This window comes from Leptonychotes weddellii, chromosome 3 (assembly GCF_054177405.1).
Source record: "Leptonychotes weddellii isolate Sample4059 chromosome 3, ASM5417740v2, whole genome shotgun sequence".
NCBI lineage: Eukaryota > Metazoa > Chordata > Mammalia > Carnivora > Phocidae > Leptonychotes > Leptonychotes weddellii.
In genome coordinates this window covers 100,406,331-100,411,896 of record NC_138371.1, presented here as the reverse complement: position 1 = coordinate 100,411,896, position 5,566 = coordinate 100,406,331, and the positions used below count along the sequence as shown (strand labels likewise).

General features: G+C 35.9%; 1 non-coding gene across 1 annotated transcript; it reads left to right on the top strand.

Moving 5' to 3' along the window:
- The first annotated feature begins 4,778 nt into the window (after positions 1-4,778).
- On the top strand, positions 4,779-4,880 carry LOC115937162 (U6 spliceosomal RNA). The gene has a single exon (XR_004072484.1). It is a non-coding gene; the product is annotated as a U6 spliceosomal RNA (small nuclear RNA).
- Positions 4,881-5,566: the final 686 nt, after the last annotated feature.

Sequence of the window (5,566 nt, the reverse complement as noted above, 5' to 3'; positions counted from 1 at the left end):
AAAAAAAAATAAATAACAACTACTACCTGTAATAGCAACTGTAATAGCATAAATATTAAAAAATGAGAGGAAGAAAAAATGAAAATTACTGGATATCTTAAGTGAACTAAATTCCTCACTTTAATTCAGTCCTCAATAGAACTGAATCCCATGGGTTTTGGTTGATAAATCAAGAAGAGAGGCATGCTTGATTTTTATTTATTGTTTATTACAAAGTCTTTATAAAAATAATTTTAGTGGCTGCATGATACCTATCTGGCAATTTATTAAGTACCTAGATAGTTGGATATATACCTTTTGCTGTTACCAAGTACGAGGACTAAAATTACTAGACAGGGGTTTAGAATGCTTGACAACTCTTACTTACAGTTGGAGAGGCAATTTCCAGAAAAACAAAAGTTATAAATGGTTAACAGAGGATGATGGGTTAGAAGAGGTGCAGAACGTGACTACATGCCTTTTATTTTCTGTTCTTTTGGACATTTGATTATTTTCTTTGTACATGTTTATATAATATTTGTGTATTATTGTGTTATTTAAACAATATGTTATCAAACATTCTAAACCTTTCTCTAGTAGTTTCAGTCCTAGAATTCAGTTACAGTAGAAATTATAAGTCCAGTTGTTATATTCTATAGCCACTAAAATTATTTTTATAAAGAATCTATAATAATTATGAGAAAAACTTCTGTTAAAATGTAAAATGAAAACTGCAGAACATGAAATTGCATATGGACTATGGTCACAACTATATATTAAAAAACAAAACAAAACAAAAAAACACAAGGGCGCATGGATGGCTCAGTCAGTTAAGCGTCTGACTTCAGCTCAGGTCATGATCTCAGGGTCCTGGGATTGAGCCCAACCTCTGCCATGTCAGGCTCCGCACTCAGTGGGAAGTCTGCTTGAGACTCTCTCCCTCTCCCTCCACCCCACCCCCTGCTTGTGAGCTCCCTTTCTTTCTCTCTCTGTCTCTCTCTCTCTCTAAAATAAATAAATAAATCTTTAAAAAAATAACAGAAAGCAAAAAAATCATCCTAGAATTTTTTTAATGGGAAAAAGTATCCTAAATGTTAACAGTGGTTGTCTTTGGTAAGAGGCACTACGGGAATTTAAAAATTCTTCTTCTAACTCTGACTTTCACATTTTTGTTAATAAAGAAAATGTGTGATTTTTTTTTTTTAATGAAGAGGGAAGGAGATATTGAACTGTGAATTCATGGCAACAAGGACTGTCGGCATAATTTAACTTGGTAGGTCTTGTTTTACACATAAGAAGAGAATGGACACAATCAGGTGATTTCTGTTTGTCCTCTTTGCTGCCAACAGAACTGAGATGACACTGAAAGCATTTGAGTCCCCACTAGTTGAGTCACAGTCCAGATGAACCCCAAATGACTCTATTATCTGCTGCCAGTTATGTGAAACACATTCTCTGAGGGGATAGAATTCTTCACAGCACAAGAGCAATCCCAGCATCAGGAAACAGGAGATTCTAAATCCAGCTGTACCACCACCTGCCATGAGCTCATTCTAGTCACCTTCCTTCCACAGGTAACCCTGGTCTCTAGCAGGGAGCCAGAGTTGTACCATTTCTCTAATCCCTCAAGGTCTTGGCTCCCCTGCAGAGCTATGACTCCATTGGTGACTCAAATCTACCACTAAGGGAAAATGCATTCCCTGAAGCAAAACAACTCCATATGGCAAAATGCTGCCCCCAAAACTGACTACAAAACACTGTTAATCTACCCACCCAATACTCACCCTGAAAGGGATTTCAGTGTATTTCAGATATAACCCTGATGTCTTATTGTTCATGGTTATTTCAGCCAAAAGAAATTACATAAAATGAGGGAGCAGAGGTGGGTTATAGTGAGGATGGGGAGAGGAGAGATGAGTGGAAGCTATTAACACCTACTGAATGTTCTAGAACTTCACATACCTCCTTTAATGTTTACAAAACAGGGATGGAGAGGAAAGCGGAGCTTGGTTGACTAGGTTCAAAAAGCCAAATCTGTCCTGTTCAAAATCCAGTGCACTTTTCATTCTCTCTATCAATGTCCCTAAATATGTGATTTGTGTGTGTACTAGAAGTGAGCAGTTAAATATACTTATGGTTTATAAATAAAACATTTATAAAAGTGATGATTTTTATTCATGTGCGGTGAAACCACCAGTTGAAATTTGTAATGACTCATTGACAAGTTATGTTCTGACTTTCAAGTAACAAAATTAGAGTTTAAAGGTTTTTGATGATGAGAGCATATTTCTGATGGGACAGATTGAAGAGGATATGAATTTCAGTTTCTCCAGGTAACCCCTACAGGTAGATTTTAAGCAGAAGTGGTATGTATACTTAAAACTGGGCTTTCATATGGGTAAAATAGAGACTTCTGCTTACAACCAAAAGGAAGTAACAAGGACTGGATTTATCCTCCCACCTGAAACATAACAGCAGCAGAAACTGATAAAAAAGTGAAACAAAGATCTGCAAGACACTGTACTTAAGGCAACAGAATATAATGATTCCTGGAAGATGGAGAAAAAATAAAGTGAGCCCTAAAGTTGCCCCAGTTTATCATCCTGGGAGTTCAAATTCCAAGGCAAAGCACAGGAGTTCAAATTAAGGAGGAGCCTTTCAGACTCCCTAAGTTGAGGAGATGGAATGGAGGACCCAGGAAGACCAAGTCCACCAGAGTCCACAGAACAGTGCTGAGTACAAAAGAGCTGCTAAGAGAGAAACTCAACAACCACAGACGACCTGCCTCAACTCCTCAGCTGAGAACTGATCAGCATATACTTGTAAACAAACTATTCAAGGCCATGAAAAGACAGACCCTAAGGATTGGAGGTAACAGTGCCTGGCATCAAAAGAAGACTGGGAATAATGCCTGTTCCCACCAACCATACTAAAAACGTTGAAATTCATGGGGCCTCAGTAATAGTGAACACTAGACTTAGGATACTAAGGACGCTTAAGGTGCACTGCTCCTAAAAGAATCTTCAAAGCAAGACTCAAAATCATCAAACTGTTTCCAAGTACTCAAATGTGTTCTGAAGCAAAACTCAAGAATATTTAAGAGGATACAAAAATATCCATTACCCAACAAGGTAAAACTCATAATGTCCGGCATCAATAAAAAATTAGCAGGTATACAAAGAAGCAAGAAAATAGAACTCCCAATGAAGAGATAAATCAATCAAATCTAACCTACAACCTCATAGAGGTTTGAGTTAACAAATAAAGACATAAAAACCAGAGCTAGGACTAAGGTGAGACAGAAGAGGCATGTAAGGCTCAAAATTTCAGGAGACACTGACTCTCAAACTTGTGTAAATGCAGATCAGACCAAGAGAAGTTAGAGAGGTAAAACTCTAAGCAACCACAAAAATAATAAGATAAAGCCAACAAAGAAGATAGCATAAAGTCTTTTTTAAACTATGTAATAAATCCCAAAGAAGACAGAGAAATAAGAAAAGGAGACCAGAGAACAGATAGGACAAACAGAAAACCAAAAGCAAGATGATGAATTTAAATTTAATAACACCAATAGTCACATTAAATATAAATGGATAAATACTCCCAAATTAAATGGCAGATATTGTCATATTGGATAAAAAAGCAATACCCAAATACTGCCTACAAGAAATACACTTGAAACACAGACACAAATAAGTTAAAAGTAGAAAGATAGAAAAAAGATATATCATGCTAACACTAGCCAAAAGAAAGCTGGAGGAGCTATATTAATATCAGATAAAATAGGTTTCAAAGAACAAAATATTACCATGGACCAAAATGATTATTTCATAATAATAAAATGTTTGTTGGATTAGAAGGACATAAAAATATTACCCACTCATGCCCCTAATATCAGAGCATCAAATTACATGAATAAAAAACAAAACTTCAAAGCGTAATAAATCTAAAATTATAGCTAGATATTTCAATACCCCATTCTCAATAATTGCTAGAATAAGTAGACAGAAAATTAGTAAAATTAAATTTGAACCACACTATCAACCAACTGGATCCAAAAGATATTTAGAAGAACAATCCATCTAAGTGAAATAAGTCAAGCAGAGAAAGTCAATTATCATATGGTTTCACTTATTTGGGGAACATAAGGAATAGCATGGAGGACATTAGGAGAAGGAAGGGAAAAATGAAAGGGGGGAAATCGGAGGGGGAGATGAACCATGAGAGACTATGGACTCCAAGAAACAAACTGAGGGTTTTAGAGGGGAGGAGGATGTGGGGATGGGTTAGCCCAGTGTTGGTTATTAAGGAGAGCACATATTGCATGAAGCACTGGGTGTTATATGCAAACAATGAATCATGGAACACTACATCAAAAACTAATGATGTAATGTATGGTGACTAGCATAACATAATAAAATAAAATTTAAAAAAATAACAAGGGACAAAAAAAAAGAAAAAGAACACTCCATCCAACAAAAGCAGAATACATATTCTTTGCAAGTGTGCATAGACCATTTATTTGGATAAACCATATTCTGGATCATAAAACAAATCTGCATAAATTTTAAAGAATTCAAAGAATATGCAAACTGTTCTCTGTCACAAATATGTTATATTAGAAATCAATAACAGGAAGATATCTTTAAAATTCCCAAATATCTGGAAACTAGCATGCTTATAAGTAATACATGAAATAACAAAATCAAAAGTTTAATTAGAAATTAGAAAATAAATAGCTATAACTAATAAATTCAGTAAAGTTACAGGATACAAAACCAATATATAAAAATATTTTGGTGCTCATTTTGGCACACATATTCTAAAATTGGAACAATACAGAGCTTAGCATGGTCCCTGCACAAGATAACCCACAAATTCATGAAGTGTTCAATATTTTTTAAAAAATCTTCTGTATTTCTATGCACTAATAACAAACTATCAGAAAGAGAAATTAAAAATAACCCAATTTACAATTGCATCAATAAGAATAAAATACATAGGCATAAATTTAACAAAAGAGATGAAAGATCTATACACTAAAAACTATAAGATATTGGGCAACTTCGGGGCGCCTGGGTGGCTCAGTCGGTTAAGCAGCTGCCTTCGGCTCAGGTCATGATCCCAGGGTCCTGGGATCAAGCCCCGCATCGGGCTCCCTGCTCGGCAGGAAGCCTGCTTCTCCCTCTCCCACTCCCCCTGCTTGTGTTCCCTCTCTCGCTGTGTCTCTCTCTGTCAAATAAATAAATAAAATCTTTAAAAAAAAAAAAAGATATTGGGCAGCTGGGTGCCTCAGTTGGTTAAGTAACTGCCTGCAGCTCAGGTCATGATCCCGGGGTCGTGGGATTGAGTTCCACATTGGGCTCCCCTCTGCCTCTGCCTGCCATTTCCCCTGCTTGTGCTCTCTCTCTCTCTATCTCTCTCTATCTCTCTGTCAAATAAATAATTAAAAAACTAAAAAAAACTATAAGATATTGATGGAAGAAATTGAAGAAGGCACAAATAAATGGAAAGATATTCCATGCTCATGGATTAGAAAAATTAATATTGTCAAAATGTCCATACTAGCCAAAGCAATCTACAGATT